General features: G+C 45.9%; 1 protein-coding gene across 2 annotated transcripts in view; it reads right to left on the reverse strand.

The window, feature by feature from the left end:
* Positions 1-5,287, reverse strand: part of Fgd3 (FYVE, RhoGEF and PH domain containing 3) — a 62,456-nt gene extending 57,169 nt beyond the window's left edge. Inside the window, exon 1 of one of the 2 annotated variants that reach the window (XM_042278446.2) lies at positions 4,949-5,287. The gene's annotated coding sequence lies outside the window, so the exon portion shown is untranslated. The remainder of the gene's footprint in view (positions 1-4,948) is intronic. The other variant, XM_015985912.3, reaches the window with a different exon arrangement.
* Positions 5,288-25,881: the final 20,594 nt, after the last annotated feature.

The raw sequence follows: 25,881 nt of genomic DNA on the forward strand, positions 1-25,881 counted from the left end.
TTCTGGGATTAAAGGTATGTGCCATCATGCCCGGATCACCTTTTCTGTTTTGACACAGTCTCTACTGGCTTAGAATTTGTCAAGTAAGTTAGGATGCCTGTAAGGATTGGTCCTTAATTGCGTCATCAGCTTGCAACGACGTCCTAGCCTAAAAAACGGGTGGACCCTCTGTGAGTCCCTTTCCACTCCTTCCTTCCGTCTGTCCTCTCTTTCCCTCTCTCTCTCTCCCCCCACCCCAATAAAGCTCTAAAAAGGTAACCATGGCTGTGATTCTTCCGATCAGCAGTCTCCTCTGCCGGCATGGCCACCGAGCAGTGCGTGAATTAACCAACAATGCCTGATTATTGAACCCCAAAGATCCACCTGTCTTCACCTCTCCAGCACTGGGATTACAAACTGGTGACATCATGCCTGTGTGTGTGTGTGTGTGTGTGTGTGTGTGTGTGTGTGTGTGTGTGTGTGTGTGTTGTATATGTTTATGCATATGCTGGTGTGAATGTGGGGGGGGAGCCATCAGCCCAGATCAGGTATGTTCCTCAATTTCTGTGTCTGAGTGTTTTGCCTGTACGCATGTATGTCGGTGGCATGTGTACCATGTGCACACGGTGCCCTCAGAGGCCAGAAGAAGGTGTTAGTCTTCCTGGAGCTGGGGTTACAGATGGTTGTGAGCCACTATGTGGATGCTGGGGACCGAATCCTAGCTGTCTGGAAGAGCAGCAAGTTCTCTTAACCACATCTCTCTAGCCCCTACCTTACTGTTTTTGTTTTTTTTGTTTGTTTTGTTTTTTAACGTGAGTGGTAGGGATGTAAACTCGACCTCATGTTGCACAACAGGCATTTTTCTGACTATGCCATCTCCCAGCTCATGCCCAGCTCATGCCCAGCTCCTTTTATGTAAGATCTGAGGATTGTTCTCAGGTCCTTGTATTCACAAGGCAAGCACTTTACAGACTAGGCTACCTTCCCAGCCCCAGACGTCCTTACCAGCTTCCCGGTCCAACAGCTAAACTCCCGTGGAATGACAGACAGTCAGACACAGGAAGAAAAAAGCTTCCGGGGTCACTTGTGTGACTGTGATGAGCATTCAGTAATTTTTGTTTTCTTCTCAAAGTTCCTCAATAACTCATAAATTTCACAGCGATTAATTCACAATATTTGTAATCAAGAGAAAAGCCAATCCATTTAAAAATAAGAGCACAAAACTTCTGGTTGTTTATACAAGATCCCCAGCCCAGAGCTCTTGCACAACGAGAGCCAGCCGTCTCCATGTCTGTTTATGTATGGAGATTTTAATTCCTACTTCACTACCCTTACATTTCCCTAAGGAAAAATGTAGCCAAGAAACTAGGAGAGGGATGCTGAGAGTGAGTCCCTTTTCTGAAAACATTTTTTTTTCTTTTAGAAAGCTTTCTAGGTCATCGTAAACTGCAATGGCACTCAGGTCGGGAGTGAACGATATTTCCCAAACTTTGATATAATTTTACCGATGCTTGCCTTTTCCTCTCGGGAAGTAGCCACAGGGTGCTCAAACCTGTATGCAAAGGTCTGTGTGTGATGTCAGCCAAGCTCATTGACCTTGGATGGGCCCTTCACTCCAACTAGGTCATGAGAGTAGCTAATTAACCAGGCTTTTCTTCACCTCTTGATCTTAAAAAAAAAAAAAAAAAAAGCTTTTTCAAATACTTGACAGTTCAGTCATCTTAGCCCACAGAGCATTTAGCACTGAACTGAAGAGGCAATACCAGTTCAGTGCCTAAGTGAAGTGGCATTTTGAGAGCTTACCAGACAGGGGGCATAATTACAGGGTGACTCTGGCAGTCACTCCGATAACATTTGAGCCTGAAGTGAAAGCAATTGCTTCTTCCTACTTACAACAAAAAGCTCTGATGTGTCTGCCCTTCACACGAAGTCTATGACTCGTGTCCCCCCCTTTACACTATAAGAAAAAAAAGCATCGAAGCATAAATAGAGAGTGATCCATAAAAGCTAAGGCACTAAAGGGGTGGCCACGCCCCTCCTCCATCAGGCGCTGAATAGGCCATAATTCCAGCATTGTTCCGGTGCAGCTGCGAGGCGTCAGCCAGGAACACACTCTGAAGCCTGAGTGACGCTGAAACCTGCCTCTACTCTCGGTCTCCAATCCAGACATTAAATCCTGCCAAATGGTTATTTTTACCACCACTTGGACCCAACCTTTACTCTTCACTCTTTATTCTCAGCTCCTCCCTAAGCAAAAACTGCTCAGGGGTCGATAGCAGGTGTGAACCTGGAGGGTTGCTTTCAACAGGATGAGGCTGAGCTGGGAAGCTGGGGCTGTGGAGAACTGGGAAAAAACGGAGCTGTCAGCAACTGAGGATGGCCACAGCAGTGCTATAAGAGCTATCTAGAAGGAGGGAGATGGGGAGAGAGAAGGAAAGAAGAAGGGAGGGAGAAAAGCAGAAAGGAAGGATGGATGGATTCTATTCGCTAGTTTTCTAACTGGTCAGCGATGGGCTAGTTAAGCCCCTGCAGTAAGGACAGGGCTTTTTGGACATAGGGAGATTAAAAGTTCCTCAGCTAGGCTGGGGATGTGGCTCCGTTGGTATAGTGTTTTCATGGGACAGCATGCATGAAGCACTGGGTTCAAGTCCCAGAATGTATGAACTGGGCATGGTGGTACTCACATGAAATCCCAGCTCCTGAGAGTTGGAAGCAGGAAGATCAGTAATTCAAAAATCATCTTTGGCTACAAAGCAACTTTGAGAGCAACCTGAACTCCATGAGACTGACTCAAACAGAGTTCCCCAGCAGACTGTGGGAGGGGAGCAGACTAAACCCTCGCTGGCTCGCACAGATCTGTGATGGGCGCAGATGGCTGCACCTTCACTGGCACACACAGGACTGTGATAGGCACCCAGGGACAGGTGCAGGTCTGGACAGAGCAGCCATCAGTCTCTTCCCTCTTCCTGGACACATCTCTGCAAGCAAGCTTCTTACCTCTCATGGGACCATTGGCCACGGAGACACATAAGGGGCCTCAGATGCCCCTGGAATGCTGAGCTCATTCTGTGTCTAATGGCCCCTATGCAGCCTCCCTCCCTGAGAGACAGTGTATGCCCCAGCGGCACGGATCTGTGACTGCAGGGGTGAGATGGCATCCATTAGCTTAGTAAACAGACAGATATGTGTGGCCTCCCCCAAGCCTGGAGGTGGGGAGCTCGTAACAGACCCAGCTGCCAGCCACTCATGGCACAAATATACCCTTGGCTCTTCCACGCCACAGAAAGCTGCCAGTAAGTGCCACATGATCCTATTACAGTCGATGCTCTGACCCCAAGGCCACATGTGTGTAACCCAGTCTTCCAAAACAGTGCCAGCCAACAACAGACTGACTCTCACCAAGAGCCTGAGACAAGCCCTCACTTTGCAGATAAGGAAACGCTTTCCTGAGCCTGAGCTCTGAGTCCCTGGGCTCAAGGATGTGGAGACGCCCTGGGGCCTAGCCCAACCCTGAGGCAGAGGCACTGGGAACCAGCTGCCCGCCCTAGATAACCCTGGTTTTCAGGACTCAAAGCCAGATGTCCTTCAGTGGACCACCCCCTGCACTAGAACAAGGTCAGGGAAGGAAGAGCCATAGATTGTGGCCAAGAACTGCTTGGGTCACCCCTGCACAGACCCTTGACTTCTGTGTACAGGAGACAGCCCATAATAACCTGCTCAAACCTTTAGTTTACCCTTCCCCACCCCCCACACAACTAAACACACATTCTTTTCACCTCAAGTGAATTTCAGCCAACAATGCCTATGTTCTCAGTTGTTCTGGAAAATGAGAACTCTCTAGCTGTCTTAATTTACAGATTGATATAGAGCAGTGGTTCTCCACCTCCCTAATGCTATGACCCCTTAATACTGTTCCTCATGTTGTGGTGACCCGCCCCCCCCCAGCCATAAAATTATATTTGTCGCTGCTTCACAACTGCAGTGAATGAACTGTTATGGATCATAATGGAAAAAGCTGATATGCAGATGGTCTTAGGCAAGCCCGGTAAAAGGGTCTTTCAACCCGTTTAAAGGGGTCACGCCCCACAGGTTGAGAACCACTGATATAGAGCCTAAGCGGCACACAGCTGAGCCGGATACTGTAGTGTTATGTCCATAATCTCAGCCCTTGAAAGGCAGAGGATTTGGAGTTCCAACGCCACTACATGTGAGTATGAGGCTAGCCTAGGCTACATGTGACTGTCTTGTCTCATGAAAAACAAGGAACGGAGGGAGGAGTGGAGGAAGGAGAGGAGGGATGGGGAGGAAGGAAGAAAAAAAGGAAGGAGGGAAGGGTGAGTGTGCCTGAGGCAACCTGGAGTGTCCAGAGGTCTGCAGCAGAAAGTGCAGACAGGCCGCCACACCGCGTGGCCTTTGACAAAGTTTTCCCCTTGATCAGGTAAAGAGCAAGTTTCTTTCCATGATCCTCCAGTTCCCCACAGAAAAGCCAAAGACCCCTTTTTCCCCGGTTTACTTTCACTCTCTTTAGAGGTGACTCTCAGGGAGAGGAACACCTAGTAACACTAACGAAAAGAAAAGGGTGTAAAAAGATGCTTGTGCCCTGACAGGGGGTCCCACCGTCAACAGGGACCTTACCGGCAACGATACATTATTCAAGTACACTCAAATACACTATTTTACCTTCCTGTCCATTTGAAAACAAAATCAAAGAGTGGACCAAGAGTGGAGAAATCTCATCAAAGCCTACTACATATTGTTCAATAAACACTTAGATAATTAATTCTGTGTGGAGCTGAGGACCCCAGAATCACAGCAGACAGCCCTGGTGGCCTCCCAACAGCCTCACTCAGGAGGCTTCAAATTACACACCCTCCTCCTCAGAAAGAGTCCTACCAGCTCCACCCCTTGGAAATTAGCCACACAGACCCCAAACCAGGTCCCAAAGCCACTTGAAATCCAGGGTACTTACCGACTTCCTTTGGGAATGAAAGTCATTTTAAAACAAACAAGAGGAGTTTGTGCCTTCTGCCGCCCTGAGCAGGCAACCTTGGAGGCTGGCACACTTTCAGAGGGACAGCTTCCGCGGGAGCTCCACTGGGTCCCAGAGGGCAACAAGCAGATGTCAAGAGCTGAGCGGTGCTTCCAGGGCCTGATGGGCCCCGCCTGGGGTCTTGTGGGTGGTCCTGCCTCCCTGGCAGCGCCCTCGTCTTCTGCTGGCCACAGCTGCAGAGACTGAGCCCTGACAAAGCCAGCATGTGGAGAGCTAGGGAGGCAGGCGGGCGGGGCTCAGCCCGGGATGCCACAGACTGGTCCCCATAGCAACACTGCCTAGGAGCTAGGCTGGTGGTGCCGAGCTGGTAGCGAGTGGGGCAGTGGCCTGGGTAAGCAGGAATCCATGTGGTTTTGGGCTCCAGGAGGGCACAGGAAAAAAAGGCTACTTATTATTCCTGACACCATCACCCACCTACCACTTCTGACAGACTCAGGGTCCTGAAGCTGCAGAGATCTTTAAATACTTTTAATATCACAGAGAACTCCTTTTTGTGGTGCGGGGACACTTGACTCTGTGTAAAAGAGGCTATAGTGAAAATAAGTGTGTATTTTCTTTTCTATGCTTTTTGGTTTTTGTTTTGTTTTGTTTTGTTGAGACAGGGTTTCTCTGTGTAGCCCTGGCTGTCCTGGAACTCACTCTGTAGACCAGGCTGGCCTTGAACTCACAGAGATCCACCTGCCTCTGCCTTCCAAGTGCTGGGATAAAAGGTGTGCGCCATCACCACTCTGCCAAAACATGCATTTTCTTAAGGAGATCTTTGTATGGATGCTGTGCCAGAGTGTATATGCAGATGTGTAGTATAAAGAGTGTGTGGTGTACACAGTGTGTGGTGTGTAGGCACATATGTGATATCTATCATGTATGTGTGGGTATGTGACGTGTGTGGTATGTATCTGTATTGTAGGTATGTGGTGTGTATATGGTGCTATGTTTTGTGAGTGAGGGCTCTAAGAAGCCCGGACAGTCTCTACCATGGTGTTTACTTGTTATAAACGGGGAGGTAGAGTAAGCCCTAAAGAATCCCACAGTCCCGCGTGCCCACCAGCTGACCAGAAGCGTGAGTCAGTGGCTCTGGGTGGCCAGTCCTGTCCAGCCATCTGCCTCCAGGCCCAGAGCTTCTCAGGTTTTGTTCATTTGTCTATATACCCACCATCTCATTACACATGTGGGATTCATTGGAACAAGGCCAAAGTCCCACAGATATTCCTGAAGTGCCCTCCACATGTCAATGGTAGGACAGAGAGGAAGTCAGAAGCTTGGGGATCCAAGATGCTACTTGTGAAATTAAAGTGCCACAAAGAGAATCCATTCTAAAGGAAATGGTTGTCCCTGTGAGCAGCATCAGCAAGAGGATGGGTCTTGTGCCAACTCTGTCAAGATCTCTGAGTTCTCATTCCTCAACGCTGGAGGAGTCTGTGGATACCAAAGCCAGGGTCTCTGTCGCAGGCCCCAGCTCAAGGCATCGCCTAGGTAATTTCTGCGGGTGCGGTCAGTATTTGCATGTACTTTTTTGTTCTTTAACCAGAATCTAGCCCACGACGTGTAGACACAGTTTCCCACTCTGCATCCAACTGTAGATGTTGTTCTGTTGATTCCGATTCTCCACCACTGAGACCCTTTCCACCCAGTCCTTCTGCTTCCTGGCCTGTTCTTTCCTCAGCCTTCGCCACCTTCCCTGTATTCAGACCCTGACAGGAGTTGGAAAGGGGTGGAAACCAGGAATGAGGCACTTCTCTCTCCCCAGTGTGCTGGGTTCTGTACTCCAGTCCTGAACCACAGGCCCACGCAGCCTCAGCGGCCAACCAGGGTGACGAGCACAGATAGTGACTCATTTTACATGACCACATGGCCATTTTAGAGATGGAGAACTTTTTGCTGTCCTAAAATACCTCACACCACCCAGAGCATGAAGGCCTACACCCCTCCAGATCTCAAGTTCTATTTGTTTGTTCAGAGGTTTATTTAGCTCGTTGTTTTCATTTGTTGTTTGAGACATGCCTCTCTGGCCAGCCTTAAACTCTGATGCTTCTACCTCCCCCCTCCCAAGCACTGGGATTATAGGTGTGTGTCACCATATCTAGTTTATGTGGGGCTGGGGATCCAACCCAGCGCTCCCTGCATCCTAGGCAAACACTGGACTACACCCCCACATCCAGACCCCGAATCCCTTGTCTTTATGACCACGTTTTTTATTTGTTCCTGAGTGTCATGTTAGGGAAGGAATAACAGTGATCTAATGACCTGTACCCCAACCCCCCAGCTGCAGTGGCCCACAAGGTGGTGGGATCTCTTTGTGTGTGACCCTGCATGCAGTGCTAGGCAGGAGAGACTATGATCGGGAGGGTGCTTGGCCCCCAAAAGCTGCTTACCTCTCAACCCTTCCCGCTTGGAGGCGGCTCTGGCTTCGAAGCTGTAAATGTCCCCATCTGCCCTCCACTATGTCGGGAAAATCCCTGAAAATAACAGCATTGGCTTGAGGTCTGGGACGAGTGTCTTTGTCTCCTGAGGAGCCCTTGATGTGAAGAACTGAGGCACTGTATGTCATGTGGTCACCGGAATAACCAGAGGGTGACGCAGCAACACAAGGAGTCACTCAAAATAGGCAGAGCTGTGGTTAGCACTTGGGGAAAAAATGATTTCTGGAGATGTGGGGCAGGCAGAGCATGTGGGGGACCATGGGAAGTGCTCCCTCCTCTTCCTCCTGCTGTGGTGACAGACAGTAAACACAAGGGGAGGAGTTCCTTTGTTTCTGGGGTGTTCATTATGTTACAGGCAGTCTTCATAAATGCTTTCATTTAATTGTCCAAATTCAGATCATTTTGCCCCAAACTAATCCATCTCTTGGGAAGAAAAAGAAAAAGAAAAAAAAAAAAGCTGCTGGGATGTAGCTCAGTTGGTAGAGCACTTGCCTAGCATACAGAAAGTCTTGGGTTCGAACTCCAGCACTACACAAACCAGGAATGGTGGCACGTTCCCATAATCCTAGTGTTTGTGGGAGACATCAGGGTCAGAAGTTCAAGATCATTCTTGGCTATATAATGAGTCGAAGGCCAGCCTAGCCTTCAGGGGACCCTGTATCAAAAATAAGAAAAAAAAAACCTGCTTTGTAATTTCTAAAACACTGGAGGGGGGCAGCACAGTCTCATTTCCAGGGTTCACTCCAAACTCTGCTCCCCAAAAGAAGCCCTCAGTGGTGCGAACCACATGTCACACAGAACTCACCCCAGAGGATCTGAGCCTATAGTGGACTTTGTAGTTCAAAAATCTAAATTTGAGGTTTGAGGATTGTGGGTTTCCCAGTGGCACACAGAAGATTGTGGGCCATGTTTTAACTCTGAGCTTCATCGGCTGGGTTTGAAGAGACCCTGGCATCTGGCTGTGCCTGTGAGACATTTCTCCTTTGCTACAGAGGCTCATGACACTCGCCTGCCTCCCTCCCTCCCTCCCTCCCTCCCTCCCTCCCTCCCTCCCTCCCTCCCTCCCTCCGTGTGTGTGTGTGTGTGTGTGTGTGTGTGTGTGTGTGTGTCTTGTTTCTAGGGCTGGGCTGTGAACTGCAGGATAGCTGGTCCTTGAGTTCCCAGGCCACTTTACCACCCAGCCTTCCACTCCACATGAGACAAAGTGTTCACAGTGATTAATCCATCACTTATCCTGTAAATATTTAGTAAGCAATTCTTAAATTTTTATTTAGTATATATATTTTATTTCTGTCTTTTGATCTCATACAGAACACAAATTCTGGATAGAATTTTTTTTTTTTTTGGTTTTTCGAGACAGGGTTTCTCTGTGTAGCTTTGAACCTGGCCTTGAACTCACAGAGATCCGCCTGGCTCTGCCTCCCGAGTGCTGGGATTAAAGGCGTGCGCCACCAACGCCCGGCTTGTTTTTTTTTTTAATGTAGCTCAGGATCCTTCTGCCTCAGCCTCCTAGGTAATAAGACTCCAGCTGTGCACTGTCACACCTTCCTGAGTTCTGTTTGGAGGTGGGTTTTCCTTTTCAGGATATTGTTGTGGGAATTCTGCCTTCCGGCTAATGACCAATGGAATGGAGCAGGTTGGCCCGATGGGCATGGTCAGAGGAGATGGGTTAGAGAGATGGCTCAGTGGTTAAGAGCACTGGCTGCTCTTCCAGAGGTCCTGAGTTCAATTCCCAGCAACCCCAAGGTGACTCACAGCCACCCATAGTGGGATCTGATGCCCTCTTCTGACATAAACGTGTACATGCTCATAGAGCACTCATATACATGAAATAAATAAATCTAAAAAAAAAAAAAAGAACCAGAGGAAGAAGGTCATGTACACCCTTTTTTAGGTGGAGGGTTCCTGACACCAGGGCTCGGTGACCTTGTGGGGAGTTTCCCATCTTTCCCTAGTGGAGAAGCAGCAGCAGTAGCACTTCATTCTGTATTTGTGAGTGCATTATATCAATTTCATCCTTGTTTTTAATTTTATTTATTTCATGTGCTTTGGTGGTTTTTTTTTTTTTTTTTTTTTTTTTTTTTTGCTTTTGTTTTTGTTTTTTGGTTTTTCGAGACAGGGTTTCTCTGTAGCTTTGGAGCCTGTCCTGGACTAGCTCTGTAGACCAGGCTGGCCTCGAACTCACAGAGATCCACCTGCCTCTGCCTCCTGAGTGCTGGGATTACAGGCGTGTGCCACCACCGCCCGGCGTGCTTTGGTGTTTTGCCTGCATATATCTGTGTGAAGGTACCAGATCCCCTGGAACGGGAGTTACAGGCAGTTGTAAGCTGCCATATGGATGCTGGAAATTGAACCTGGGTCCTCTGGTAGAGCAGTCAGTGCTCTTAACCACTGAGCCATCTCTCCAGCCCTTGATTTCATCCTTTAATAAATCTTCCTGACCCAAAACTTCTGTGGCCTGCCACAATACCTGGTACCCTGGAGTTGAAGACTGGATAGTTAAAGTTTTCCTTCATTATGATAAAAGGTAAATTAGATATAAAACTTTAGACTCATAAAGATAGGATAGATAATTTTAACTTTGTCAAATACAAATAGACTAGATATTGTAACTGTAATTCTTTTGTTTGTTTGTTTATTTTGGGGGGTTATTTTTTTTTTTCAAGACAAGGTTTCTCTGTAGCTTTGGAGCCTGTCCTGGAACTTGCTCTATAGATCAGGCTAGCCTTGAACTCACAGAGATCCACCTGCCTCTGCCTCCTGAGTGCTGGGATTATAGGCATATGCCACCACCGCCTGATGTAACTGTAATTCTTGTTTGATAATTGTTTTATTATATGTAATTTTACTATGTTAAAGTTAAAACCTTCCTTTTTGATTAGACAGAAAGGAGGAAATGCTGTGGGATGGTCTTTCTGTGCACTGTGAATATGTGTTGCTCTCATTGGTTGATAAATAAAGCTGCCAATTCTGCCAATTCAAAAAAATTCTGCCAATAGCTAGGCAGAATAAGGTTAGGCAGTACAATCAATCTGGAGATGAAGAAGGGCAGAATCAGGGGTTATGCCAGCCAGCCACTGAGGAAGCAAGATGTGTAGAAAATGAGGTAACAAGCCACAAACCACATGGTAAAGCATAGATAAGAAATATGAGTTAATTTAAATGTAAGCACTAACTAATAATAAGCCTGAACCATTGGCCAAACATTTATAATTAATATAAGCCTCTGAGTGATTATTTGGAAACAGCTGCAGGACGGAGTGGGATAGAGAAAAGCCTCCATCATGATATTGCTCATTTCATCTTGTGTTGTCACATGCTAAGATACCTGAGATGCCATTTCTGGCCTGTGGGCCCTGGCAGGCCCGATACATTATATATCTCATGGTAGTACCCCAGTGCTGAGGGTTGCTCCCAGCTCAGCAGACTAGCTTGGGAGTTGGGGAGGAGTTGATTCTACCACTTTTTCTCCTATGAATCAGAGCTACCAAGGGAGAGGACCTGGGATGAATATGCTAGGCAACACAAAGTTCCTATTCATCCTGTAAAATGTTACAGGCATAGGCAAACGCTACAAAGAAAAGAGATTCTGGGCAGGAGTTGCAGCTCAGTTCGTAGAGTACTTGTCTAGCATACGCAAAGCCCCAGGTTCCATCCCAGGCATCAAACAAATCAGTCATGGTGGTAACCCCAGATCTTGGGAGGTGGAAGCAGGAGAATTGGGAGTTTGAGGTCACTCTCCGGGGCCTGAGTTGGAGGCCAGCCTGTCTCAGAAGTAAATGAGCAAGAAATCCAGGCAGATGGTTTAATGAGTAAAAGTGCTTAATGCACGAGCCTGATGAACTGAGCTCAGATCCCCAGAACCCACATAAAAAGCTGGGTGTGGTAGCACACATCTGTAGTACAAATTCCCTATGGTATAGAGAGCATGCGTGCCAACTTAGAAACCAACACATAGACAAATTGGCTGAAAGATTGCGAAAACACGAGCTGCAGAAAAGGCCAATTCAAGACATGGTTTTCTCTGAGGAAGGAGGGAGAGGATGGGGGCTGGAGAATGGATTGCAGGGAACTGTAGGTTTCAAAAATGGCATTGTTCTCAGAGCCTGCAATAAAAATGAGTCAGCATTGAGAGAGAGAAAAAGGCAAAACTCAGCAGGACAGTCATTTATGGGAACAAATGCTTCTAACACAGGCCCCACATTTTCCATTATGGAATGTTTTTCCCCCTGAAGACTTCTACCCATAATAAGAACTGGTCAGTGGGTTTTGTTTGTTTGTTCATTGCTTGATGAAAAAGTAAATAAATAGGGGACTGGAGAGATGGCTCAGAGGTTAAGAGCAATGACTGTCCTTCCAGAGGTCCTGAGTTCAATTCCCAGCAACCACATGATGGCTCACAACCATCTGTAATGAGATCTGGCGCCATCTTCTGGCCTGCAGGCATACATGCAGACAGAAAGCTGTATACATAATAAATAAATCTTTTTTTTTTTAAAGAAAAATAAACAAATGAATAAATAAAAAGCTCTCTCCCTGGCTCTTGGTGGAACATTGTGTGACAAGCACTTTGGAGCTTGACTCATGGGCATGGATATCTGGTGTTTGCAAGGGTTGTCTTGGAGATGACACCATTCTAGAACCTCACAGCCTTCTTGTTCAAACTCCCCAAAAGGTGTCCCCCATTCACCTCTCCTTTTCCTGTGCAATACCCTGAACCAGGGCATTTGCACCCTGAACATACTGGCTGGGTCAGGAAGGCATCCTGTTCCTAAGCCAGGGGTCCAGATGTCCTCACACATCGCTGGAATAAAACCTGCTCTCCAGGTTCAACTTAGCTGGACAAACAACCTTCGGAGATCTTCTCTTCCAGGTGCTGAGGGCAACTTTTGTAACTCGCTGGGCCCCATGACTTGTGAGCCCTGGCCAGGCTGTGTGCGCAAACTCCTTGACTCTTCATGGTGTCTCACATCTGCAACTTAACATCACTCAGAAAACTTAAAGTTTTGGGGTTTTTTGTTTGTTTGTTTTTGGTTTTTTGTTTTGTTTTGTTTTTGGCTTTTTTGAGACAGGATTTCTCTGTGTAGCCCTGACTATCCTGGAACTCACTCTGTAGACCAGGCTGGCCTCGAACTCAGAGATCTACCTGCCTCTGCCTCCCAAGTGTTGAGATTAAAGGTGTGTGCCACCACCACCACCACCACCACCACCACCACCACCACCACCACCACCACCACCACCACCACCCAGAAAATTTTAAATTTTAAAGATGGGGCCGTAGAGATGGCTCATCAGTTAGGAAAACCTGCTACACTTACAGAGGACCCAAATTTGGTTCCCAGCATTCTGCAACTCCAGGGGATTCAAGGCCATATTCTAGACTCCTTGGTCATTGCACAAACCCACACACAGATACATACATATATACACAGTTTAAAATAAAAAAATCTTTAAAAATAAGTTTTAATCATTAGCATGACTTTCATGGTCTTATTTACATTCTACAATGCCAGATTTTCTTTTGTTTTTTTAAAACATCTCTGTGTGTGTGTGTGTGTGTGTGTGTGTTCATGTGTGCACCATGGCATACACATGGAGGTCAGAGGGTAACTTGTAGGAGTCATCTCCTTCCACTAGAACACTTGCCTCATATGCATAAAACCTGAAGTTTAATCCCCAGTATCACATACTCACGTGGATAGACACACACACACACACACACACACACACACACACACACACACCTCAAATGCAAATATAAATGCATCTGACTTACAGGCAGGATCACCAGTCAAAGAGGCTGTACTTTGTAGCTGCTTCAGGGTGGAGGAGCTGCAGGCTGGACAGAGAAGCAAATGCCAGCTGATCGGTGGGCTGGAAGGAGGAGGAGAGGTCCCCAGCTCTTAGACGCAGGGAACTTGGACACTCATAGAAGATGCGGATCCTCAAGGGTTCTCACCCACCGGTGACTCATGCCCCATAGCTGCTGGGATCCCTTTGATTGCTCTGCAGACTCAGAAGCAGTTGAGCAGGCCTCTTCCCTTCCCACAGCCATCACCCCATTCTGTGGGACATAGGTGACCCCAAAGACTCAGAGTTTGAATGACTGCAGCCATGTTCACCCTCACTCCTAGATATCCCAGGGTCTGTAGTCTTGATTCTGACTCTTCAGCCCCCACATGCGCCTCCTTTGGCCTAAAAGAACCTGTTCACAGAACTCGGCAGAGGGTGGCAGATATTGTCAGGCTGGGAGGCAAGGGGGTGGGGGCAGCATCTGAGACACCAGGGAGGAAAGGAGGGGACCACTGAGAAGGGTGGGAGGGCAGCCGTAATGGGACCGTGTGCACTCCTGGAGAATGACCATTATTCTGTTGGGTTTTACCCACAAACACATGCTCAATGATAAAAGGGTTTAGCATCATAAAATAGTGACAGCATAGCACTGTGCCAAGTGCAGGACCCTCTTGAGCGTCAGGCCCTGAAACTGCACACTCATGGACCCATGAAGCTGCTCTGACTGTAGAATGGAGAGGTGGAAGGTCCTACTTCAATATCTTGGTCTCACAGAGTAGGAATTCCAAGAGCTAATACAATGATAAGACAGACGCAACAGAAGTGGGTGAGACTGTGTAAGCACCAGGAGCACAGAGCTGGATAGGGCCGTCAACGCTTTCTTAGTAGGAGCTCATGGATCTTGAAGGGTAAGAGGGAAATCTCTAGGAGGAGGCTGGGGCAGGAATTCTAGGTGTTGAAACAGAAGGTATAAAGGTTGCTGCAGCCAGATTTCAGGTGGCGCTCATGTGGAAGATAAGTTTGATGGGTTCTAACTACCTGGATGGCTACATGAGGGACTCTGTTGTGGCCTGTGAAAGGATCAGTTTTCAGTTGTCTGTCATGAGCACATGGGAAGGAAGAAATGGTGAGATGCTTCCTTAATACGATTCTGGGACCAGGGTGGGTAACAGTGGGCTATGAGACAGGAAGTGGGAAGCTTCTGGATCATGGTAGATTGTGATCAGCTGTCAATGAGTCCTGATGTCCCAGACCTTCCATACCACTTGGTTGGGTCCTGAATATCTAGCTGATATTTTCCATTCTATTTGCTGGAACTGAACTGTGCTCAGGAAGCTAGCTGCTGCCTAGAGGCCAGTGTTCATTCTGTATGTCAAAAGAGACTCGTTACTCCTGCTTCAATTTCTTTACCTATATCATAAATGCTCAGTCTCCTGGCTTGGGTCTAAATGTGGTCCCCTGACCCCATGATTGTTTATAGCCTGGCATGGTGTTCATGTTGGCTGACAACATCCTGTCCAATATCTTGGGGACATTGCCCAGGCCCCAAACCAATATCCTGATAGTTCCTCAGCCCAAGTTTCTGCTCCTCCTCCTCCCTCCAGGCCACTCCAAGTGCCTCAAGTCTGAGCTCTGTGCATTCCAGGCCCATGCAAAGCCTAGGGAAGGAGACTGGGAAGCACACAATTCAGCACTGCATCCAAAGACCAAAAAGGTATCAGGCTAGACCAGACACCATCACCAGCATCCAATGGATCAGCAATACCTGATAATTAGTTCTTCCTCCATCAGGAAATAGCAGACGTCAATACTAGCTATACTTAGATATCATATGGGCTTTACCTGCCCTGGGCTGGGCACTGCAATTCAGGCACTTTCCCCATAGGCGGGCTGGCTCCTATTCTCAGACAACACACTTCTAACACTTATTGGGGCAAAGAAGAAATCTCAAGAGAAGTAAAAGTAATGGTGGGTGTTGGGGCTTGAGAATGGGTCTGTGTAATGGCCTCAAATTTACTATGTAGCTGAGGATAACCTTGAATTTCTGATCCTCCTGCCTCCACCTCTTTATGCTGAGCTCTTAGGAGTGAACCACTGTGGTGATGTATTATGTCCCCCAATATTGTGCACCCTAATAAATTTTATCTGAGGATCAGATGAAAAAGCCAGCCACTATATTAAACATAGAAGTCAGGCAATGGTAGCACATGCCTTTAATCCTAGCATTCAGGAGGCAGAGCTCCGTCCAGATCTCTGTGACTTCAAGGCCACATTGGGAAACAGAGCCAGGCACGGTGATACACACCTTTAATCCCAGCACTAACCATAGAGGTCTGGATGTCTGTACAGACAGATAGATAGTGATGTAGCTGGGTGGAAAGAGGAAATGAAATGGCAGAACAGAAAGGCATATAGGCGTGGGTATACAGGAAGTAGGTCTCTTTGGAGACTGAGGTGTTGGTGAGGTGAGGTTGTCTATGGCTTGTCCTATTCATCTGATCTATCAGGTTTTCACCCCAATGTCTGGCTCTGGGTTTTTTTTTTTATTAATAAGACCATTTACCAATTACAAACCACCATGCTCGATTAGAAAATACGTTAGGCTGAAATAAAAGATACATCTCAAATTTTGCTGGAGGTGAGTAAAACCAGTTCGTACTGGATGTTTGTGAGAGGTGTTTGTTAAAGAGAAGAAATGTATGGATGGCCATCTAAGCATCTATCTTGAGAAACTAAGGAACAAAACAGCCCTAAAACGAACAGAAGGAAACAATGACAGATAGCAGCAGACTCAGTGAGAAAAATCAGTAAAACCAGAGGTTGGTCCTTTGAACAGATTCAATAAATTGGCCAATGCTTAGGCCCTGTCTTAGTTGGGTTCTATTGCTGTGAAGAGACAACATGACCATGGCAATTCTTTCTTATTTTTATTTATTTTTTTATTTTTATTTTTATTTTTTTTCAAGACAGGGTTTCTCTAACAGCCCTGGCTGTCCTGAAACTCACTCTGTAGACCAGGCTGAACTAGAACTCACAGATATCCTCCTGCCTCTGCCTCCCAAGTGCTAGGACTAATGGCGTGTGCCACCACGGCCTGGCCCCATGGCAACTCTTATAAAGGAAAAATACTTAATTTTTCAGCAGCTTACATTTTCAGAGATCTAGTCCGTTATCACCATGGTGCGATGTGATGGCTTTCAGGCAGATATGGTGCTGGATAAGGAGCTAAGAGTCCTACATCTTGACCTAAGGCAACAGGGAGTGATCTGAGGCACTGGGCATATCTTGAGCATATAAGACCTCAAAGCCCATCTCCACAATGACACCCTTCCTCCAATAAGGTCACACCTATTCCAACAAACCACACCTCCTAATAGTGCCACTCCACATGAGCTTATGGGGGCCAATGACATTCAAACTACCACAGCCCCTAACAGGAGAAAGGGGATACAACTCCCCAATCTCATAAGCCAGTGAGATGGCTCAAGGGTAAAAACACAGGCCGCCAAACCTGATGGCCTGAGTTTGATGCCAAGGATTCACACGGTGGAAGCAGAGAACTGACTCCTACAAGTTGTCCTCTGACCTCCACATGTGTGACGCCGCTTGTGTGTCTTCCCCCTTGACATACAAAATAAATAAATATTTACTAAAAATAAAAAGAGAACAAATTGGAGCTAGAGAAACAGTTCAGTGGTTAAGAGCACTGGCTGCTCTTCCAGAGGTCCTGAGTTCAATTCCCAGCACCCACATGGTGGCTCACAACCATCTGTAATGGGATCTGATTCCCTCTTCTGGTGTGTGTGAAGACAGGTCACTCATATACATAAATATTTTTTTAAAAAGAGAGAGAACATATTTTTCCATTCTCGTTTCAATTCTCTAATGAATTACCACTCTGAGGATTATGTGCACCAGGACGTACCCATTTGATACGCTATCTTTGCTTCATGTGGTCTGTGAAGTGTGCCTCTTGGTCTGTAGAAATGTAACTTCACAGTATAAAATGACACAGTTATCTTCTGTTGGTACTTTTTACCACACTTTTAACATTTTCAACTATGGTTCACGATGAAAAGTCCAGTGCAATGTGTTTGTTCCTGCCAGAACCAGGTTATAGCTCCAACAAGGGGTAACTAGCATGGCCTCCATGTATTCCATTTTCAGCTGTGGTAGGGAGTTTCCCTTAGGAATCTGTCCTGTATCTCTCTGTAGTTTCTGTCTCTGCTATCAGAAAGGAGAGTTCTTGTGTGTGTGCACATGTGTGTGTACATGTATGCACTTGTGTGAGATTAATGTTGAATGTCTCCTCAACTATTTCCCATGTGATTGTCATGTTGGCAGTACTGGGGATTGAATCTAAGTCCCTGAGTGTGCTTGGCAAATGTTCTATCACTAACCTTTATCCCCAGGCCACCTTATTTTTTGAAACAAGGTTTCTTGCTGAACCCAGAGTTGACCTGTTCAGTTAGACTGGCTTAGCCAATAAGCCCCAGGGATTCTCCTGTCTGCCTTCCCAGCACAGGGAGCACTGTTATACCTGCCTTGACAAGAGAGTTATTAAGGGCATTTTGTACCCCAGAAGATGCAAGAGACTCACTCACAAGCAGCCCACCTCTGCTCAGCTGCAGTTCTCCAAGTGCTCCCACTTGTCAAACCCCGGGGGGCACCTCATTTGAGTCCCCTAGGACACACACCTGCTGAACGTACTCGATCATTGATTTTAGAAGGGTTCTTCAGGTGCCAATAATGAGTTCCACAGGGCTACACGCAACTTGGGTATCCTTTCAATAACCTGCTCCACCACTGCTGTCTGTCACATGGCAAGGCCACAGGTCACTGCTCGTATGTCAGTGAAATCCTAAGGTGAGGGCTCTTAGCATTGTGCTACCCTCCCACACTGTGGAAAACAGCTCACTGGTCCTCTCACTGGGTGGATTTGTTCTTACTGCCTTGGCTCTGAGTTTCCTCATTAGTAGGTCATGTTACGGTGGCCTTGGGGTCGGATATTAGCCATTCACTTTAAAATAGCTATTTGTAAATGAAGCAGCCCTTCAGCTCAGTGGGGACTGTTCATGGGACGTCATCATCGTGGCCACAGACCTGGAAGACCCCAGATGGCTCTCCAGTCATCCTGCAGGTGTGCATCTCCATATGATGGTCCATCTCGTGGAACTCTTCTTGGCACTGTCTTCCCTGGAGTGTGTCTCGGACATCACTCATGCACTGTGGGAATTTCAGATTCCAAGATTATTTTAGGTTCCTCGGGCTTAGTGGAGTTCCAGTTAACGTCCTCTTGCAAGCCAGTGATTTCGTCTCTAACAATAGACAGGTACATAGCAACATCAAGGGCCTTGTCCAAAATCCCAGGACTCACCACTGGGGGGCACTCAAGGACTCCTGCCATCTACCCCAATCTAGGTCTATGAACTGTCACCTTTTGCGTGTGAGAGAGCCACATGATGGTCTGAAGAGAATTTGGTGGTGATAAGATGGCAATGTTTAACATTATCACTACTTACAGTGATCATCTCTTTGTTCAGAAGATACTGTTCATTGTTTCAAATTAATGGCATATGATGATGTATAAGAGATTAGGCAATTCTGTATGTTCTCATGGAGTGTAGTCAGTTAATATGGACTGAAGGGTAAACTCACCTGTTTATCATCTCACAACAGGGAGGGAGGTCTCTAATGTGATGTAGTATCCACCCCATGAGCATATGCGTGTAGGGGAGATAGCTGCAGTCACGTCACAGAAATCCATTCACACGTTCCTGTACATTCTCAGGCTAGTCTCCTTGACCCAGCAGCCATTACATCTTCATATATTTCCCGTATAACTGGAGCCCCAGTTGGAATTTCACTTTAGAGAGGTCCCATGTCCAAGTACGACAGAAAGGTTTTTTCCTTCAGCTCCTGGGAACGTACACATTTGAGCATATTTGAGGACTCTTTGGGAGGTCATGAGGGTGGGGCCCCCCGTCAGGGGGTTAGTGCCCTGGAGTCAGGGACTCCCTGAAAACTTGCTCCCCACTCCCTATCCACTCTTCTTTTCTCCCCATCTATCTCCTTTCCCTCTCCGATTGTGGGATATGTAAAAGAAATGTACTCCCCCCCCTTTATTTCTTACTTTGTACTATCATTTCTATCAAAAGGTAAAATAAGGCAAAATTTTTTTTTAATTGTAAAGAAGCCACTTGACAGAAATTCAAATTCCTCCAGTATCAGTACTTTCTGAAATTAAAATATATGTGCAAGGTTGCACTCAGTACTGAAAATTTCATTCTACTCACCAGCTGTGGTGCACTAAATTAGCCAATCATATCAGGATGTGAAGTCCAGCTCCTGACCACTCAGAGGGAGGCACAATGATTCACACGAGGATTAAAAACCCAATGGTACCCCTGCTGGGGAGGGCTTGACTGCTTGATCGGGCACCGGTATTCACTCTTCTGCAAAATAAAACCTTTTATCTTGATGAAGTATTTTGGATTGTGTGGTCATTTTGTTGAGATTCATTTCTTACCTAGTATAGAAGCCAGAGAAGACTTGAATGTGGTCATGGTCAGAACCCATTCTTCTGCTCAGCCTCTGCTCTTGGCCAAGGGTAGCAGCCATTTTGGCTCTGAGTATAAATTGGCAAGCCTTTGGCTGAATGCTCAACTATGAAGTCACAGAGGCAAAGGCTGGGAAGCAAGGCTTACGCATAAAAATAAAACAAAACAGCTACACATCGTCAGGGAGACGGAGTTTGGAGCAAACACACAAACAAAACACCATTTGAGTTGGTACAATACTGTACTTCAAAGGCCAAGAATTTAACAAACACTCAGAAAAAAGAAATCCAGACACTGGGTTTATCAGACAAAGCCTTCAAAGCAGCTATTCTAAAGAAGTTTAAAGATTAAGTTTTAGAAAAGTTAAGTAGCTAAAAGATGAGCATGACAGCAATGATTCAACAAATAAGGAAATTCAACAAAGACAGGTTATATTCAACAAAGAAGAATCAAGTGGAAATTCTAATTTGGGAATTGAAAAGCATAGTAACAGAAGAGGAGCACTTACGAGAGACATCAGAGGCAGAGCAAACAATTGCAGACTTCAAGAGGGATCAATACAAATTGGCCAATCTGAAAACAAAAAGAAATAGAGATGGATAGCAATTTTACTAGTCGAGAACATCACAGGCTCTTTGTATCCAACGTCAGCAATTTCCATAAATATTTAGTTTGATGCATGCTATTGGGGAATTTCCAGAGCACTGAGTGGACTGGGCTTTTGCTTTTTTGGTTTCACTGTTTTGATTATTTCTTCCAGACTCAGAGGTACTCTTTGGGGAAAAAAATTTACTAATCCTATAACTATATGGCATCAAAATTGGTGATTACTGGCTCGGTCAGTAAAGGGCTTGCCGTGCAAGCATGAGGGTGGACCTTAGTTCAGATCCCACCGGCGCCTGTAATCCCAGCCCCGAGGAGGCAGACACAGGAGGGGCCTGCTGAGCAGCCCGTCTGGCTGAATTGATGCACTGCAGCCTCACTGCGAAAAATAGGATGGAAGGCTGTCGAGGAAGCCGCTCCATATTGACCTCTGGCTTCCACTCACACTGCCCACACCACATGAACTCATACAACACACACACACACACACACACACACACACACACACACACACACACACGTTGTTCTTTTTTTTTTTATTACTCTTTTGGGGTGCCTGTCACCCAGCTCCTAAATAAATACACATGGAGGCTTATTATTGCTTATAAATGCCCAGCCTTAGCTTGGCTTATTTCTAGTCAGATTTCCTTAACTTAAATTATCCCATCTATCTTTTGCCTCTGGGCTTTTTTCTTTTCTTACTTCTGTATATCTTACTTTCATTCTTACTCCATGGCTCGCTGTGTACCTGGGTGGCTGGCCGCTGATGTCCTCCTCCTTGATCTCTCTTTTCTTCTTCCCTTTAATGTTTTTCTCCTTCTATTTATTCTCTCTGCCTGCCAGCCCACCTATTTCTCTCTCCTTCCTCACTATTGGCCATTCAGCTGTTTATTAGACTGACCAATCAGGTGTTTTAGACAGGCACAGCAACACAGCTTCACAGAGTCAAACAAATGCAACATAAAAGAATGCAACACATCTTTGCATCATTTTAAACAAATGTTCCACAGCATAAACAAATGTAACACATCTTAAAATAATAATATTCCACAATACACATGTATCCTCACAACAAAACTGCAAATAACATCTTGTTTATAGTATTATCTCTCAATCTATTTATTTTTGTAATACTAAAGTTAAACCTAAAGCTTCATGCTTAGTAAGAAAGCACTAGCCTGGCAGTGGTGGCGCATGCCTTTAATACCAGCACTCAGGAGGCAGAGGCAGATGGATCTCTGTGAGTTCGAGGCCAAGCTGGTTTACAGAGCAAGTTCCAGGACAAGCTCCAAAGCCACACAGAGAAATTCTGCCTCAAAAAACCAAAACCAAACAAAAAAGCACTCTACTACTGCATTCTATCTCCCACACTCTATTTATCTTTTAAGCCAGGGATCCACTAAGTTGTTCAGGCTATCCTTGAACTATCTCTGTAGCCCAGGCAAACTTTGGTCTTTTGATCTCTTGCCTCAGCCTCCCAAGTGCTGGGATTATGGGCATGTAACACTACACCTAGATCCAAATAACACTTTTATTGCAAAAATTCTCTTCTATTGTACCTGGAGAGATGGCTCAGTGGCTGGGACGCTGTTGCCCTTGCAGAGCACCTGAGTTTGGTTCCAGCAACTGTCTGTAACTCCAGTGCCAGGGGATCTGACATCATTTTCTCACCTCCTTGGGCACCTGCACATACATGGCATACACTCACACAGACAATCAGACACATAAATACAAATAAATCTTTAAAAAATACTATCTCTTCTCGTTACCTATTTCTATCCATAAACCACTTCTACGACACTTACTTATTTCTCTATACCCTGGGCTGCAAGGGCTTTCAAGCTGAAAGCTCCATCTCCTAGTGACCTTTTCTTTTAGAATGCTGGATGGACAGACATGGTTATGCCAGTGAGATTTGACTTCTAGGAGGGAGAAGGAAGAAGGTACTACTCCCTAGACAGTGGTGGCACATGATGTGCAGGCTCTGGCTGATGTAAACTTTACAAGGACCTGTCTCACGGAGCTCTCTTCCAGCTTCATGGATCTAGGCAGCTGTGACCTTGGCCATGATTTTCTATATGTTCTTCTTGCACAGTCAAAACACCACTACTGCAGCATGACTTGGAGATCTAGCCACAGGTCCCTGACAGCTACTTTTTTGGCTTTGTCATTTCATAATTAAACCCCAGTTTTAAATCGCCCTCTGTCTGAAACATCAAGAATGATTTCAACTTCTGAACTACAACCTCACCTGCACAATTATATTTTATAGGAGAGTGCTAGTTAGCCAGGTGGGAAGTATTTGAGTCACTGGGAGACTTGCCACTGAAGGGGATAGTGGGACCCTGCCCCTTCCTGTCTCCTCTTACAATTCTGGTAAGACAACAATTTCACTCTGTGTGAAGTATTGCCTCACTGCAGGCCCCAGAAGCAAAGGGCTCAACCAAGCACGGTTTGAAACCTCCAAACCTGTGCACCAAAGGAAACCCTTTCACTTTTGAAGCTGTCTCAAATATTCCTTATAGTGATAGAAAGCTCACATACTCATGAACCTTCAGTAAGGACTAACAAAGGTAAATGCTTACGGCTTGAACAAAATATGAGACAAAGTAGATTCTCAACAAACAGTAGGCACGTTTTTTTTCTTTTGTATTTTGTGTGTGTGTGTGTGTGTGTGTGTGTGTGTGTGTGTGTGTGTGTATTACACAGGTATGCATATCCATGTAGACACCAGTCCTATTAGATCTGCCCCTCCCCATGTATGAGCTCATTTAATCTCTTTTATTTAGTTGTTATTATGTAAATAGTGCTCTGCCTGCATGTATCCCTGCAGGCCAGAAGGGGGCACCAGATCTCATTACAAATGGTTGTGATCCATCATGTGGTTGATGGGAATTGAACTCAGGACCTCTGGAAGAACAGGCTCTTAACCTCTGAGCCATCTCTCCAGCCCTCATTTAATCTTTATTACCTCTTATCTTTGGGTTTCTATTGCTGTAAAGAGACATCATGACTATTATGCCCAGATCATGGGGACCCCCAAAAGACCACCACAGAGACAGAAACCCATACATAAAAGCAAAGAGCCTTTTGAATATGATAAGGTAAAAAGGGAGATTATTGAATCTATTTTTAAAAAGGAACTGCTTGTTTTAAATAGGATAAGTAATTAAAATTTTTGTCTGAATCTGTCAAATGTTAATGGACTAGACATTGTTAATGTAATTCTTTTTTTTTAAGATTTGTTTATTTATTATGTATATATTTATTATGTATGCATGTTTGTCTGCAGGCCAGAAGAGGGCACCAGATCTCATTACAGATGAGCCACCATGTGGTTGCTGGGAATTGAACTCAGGACCTCTGGAAGAGCAGTTAGTGCTCTTAACCTCTGAGCCATCTCTCCAGCCAGTTAATGGAATTCTTGACTGTATATATTGTATATACTTATTGGATATAGTTTTTCTTGTATTAGTTATAAGCTTCTTTAAATTTTAGACATAAAAAGGGAAAATGTGGTGATATTGTGTCCCCCAATATATTGTGCACCATAATAAACTTATCTGGGGTCAGAGAACAGAACAGCCACTAGATAGACATAGAGGCCAGAAAATGGTGGGACACACACCTTTAATCCTAGCGTTCTGGAGGCAAAGGTCCATCTGGATCTCTGTGAGTTCAAAGCCACACTGGAAACAGCCAGGTATGGTGACACATGCCTTTAATCCCAGGAAGTGATGGCAGGAAACAGAAAGGTGTATAAGGCCTGAGGACCAGGAACTAGAGCCTGGTTAAGTTTTTAGGCTTTTAGCAGCAGTTCAGCTGAGATCCATTTGGATAAGGACTCAGAGGCTTCCAGTCTGAGGAAATAGGATCAGTTGAGGAAGTGGCGAGATGAGGAAGCTGTGGCTTGTTCTGTTTCTCTGATCTTCCAGCATTCACCCCAACACCTGGCTTCAGGTTTGATTTTATTAGTCAGACGTTTAAGATTCATGTTACAGCCTTTCTTGCAAGCTTGAGCTTTGTCTCTCCATCCATCTGATGCAGCAGTGAGAACAGAGAGCCCCAAGCCCAGGCGGGGTAGGGTTTTTATCATAGCAGAGGTTGGGGTGAGGGGATTTCCAGGGTTCAGGACCCTGATTGGCTGACATTTGTCTAGGGTACCTTGGTATAAAGGGGAAATAGGTGTGTGCTAGGTTCTGGGACATCTGGCCATCTTATCTAATAGCTGGAATGTTTGGGATGTCAGGTACTTCCCTTAGATGCTGGCCCATCCCTGAGTGGATCCCTGGGTAGTATAAGTTTATGGCTTTTCCTGGATCTGGGTGTTGCCTGCCAGTAAGCCTGTTATGGCAGCTATGTCTGGACCCCTAAGCCTGTCATGGCAGCTGTGTGGTCAAGCTGTTTTTGCCCCCCCCTCCCACAATGACCACTGCAACTCTTATACAGGAAAACATTTAATGGGGAGGCTTACAGTTTCAGAGGTTCAGTCCATTACCATCATGGTGGGACATGGTGGTGTACAAGCAGACATGGTGCTGGAGCTGAGAGTCCTACATCTTGACCTGAAGGCAACAGGAAGTGTGTGTCACACTGAGCAACGTTTAAGCAAAGGAGACCTCAAAGCCTGTGGTGATATATTATATACCCTAATAAAATTTGTCTGAAGATCAGAGGACAGAACAAACCACTGGATGAAACACAGAGGGCAGGCAGTGGTGGCACACACCTGCAATCCCAGTACTTGGGAATTACATACCTTTAATTCCAACAAGAAAGGTGTACAAGGCACGAGGAGACAGGAACTAAAGGGTTTTCAGCAGAAGTGTCCCTTTCAGCTAGAAGCTGATGCTTTTCAGGCTGAGGAGTCCTAGAAGTAAGAGATGGCTTGATCTTTTATCTCTCTGATCTTTCAGCTTTCACCCCACTATCAGGCTTCCAGTTTTTTTTTTTTTTTTTTTTTTTTATTAAAAGACCATTTAGCAATTCGTGTTACAAAAGCCCACCCCCACAGCAACACACTTCCTCCAAGGCCACACCCCCTCCAACAAAGCCACACCTCCTAACAGTGCCACTCCCAATGAGCTTATGGGGCCAATTACATTCGAACTCCTCCTCACAGGCCCCAGTAGGGATCAGAGCTTCTACACGGCTAGAGCAGAGGTACCCAATGCAGTCCATAATAACAGGAATAATAGCTATCAAATGATGGTTGGTCGATGTGTAACAATCTACGCATCCATTTAAAATTAAAGTCAGCTGGGTGGTGGTGGTGCACCCCTTTAATCCTAGCACTTGGGGAGGCAGAGCAAAGCGGATCTCTGTGAGCTCGAGGCCAGCCTGGGCTACAGACTGAATTTCAGGAAAGGCACAAAGCTACACGGAGAACGCCCCCCCCCCCCAAAAAAAAAAAAGAGAAGAAAATTAAAGTCAGAGGCCAACCTTGGGTGTTGTCTCTCAGATGCGTCCCACCTTT

Source organism: Peromyscus maniculatus, chromosome 5 (assembly GCF_049852395.1).
Source record: "Peromyscus maniculatus bairdii isolate BWxNUB_F1_BW_parent chromosome 5, HU_Pman_BW_mat_3.1, whole genome shotgun sequence".
Lineage (NCBI taxonomy): Eukaryota > Metazoa > Chordata > Mammalia > Rodentia > Cricetidae > Peromyscus > Peromyscus maniculatus.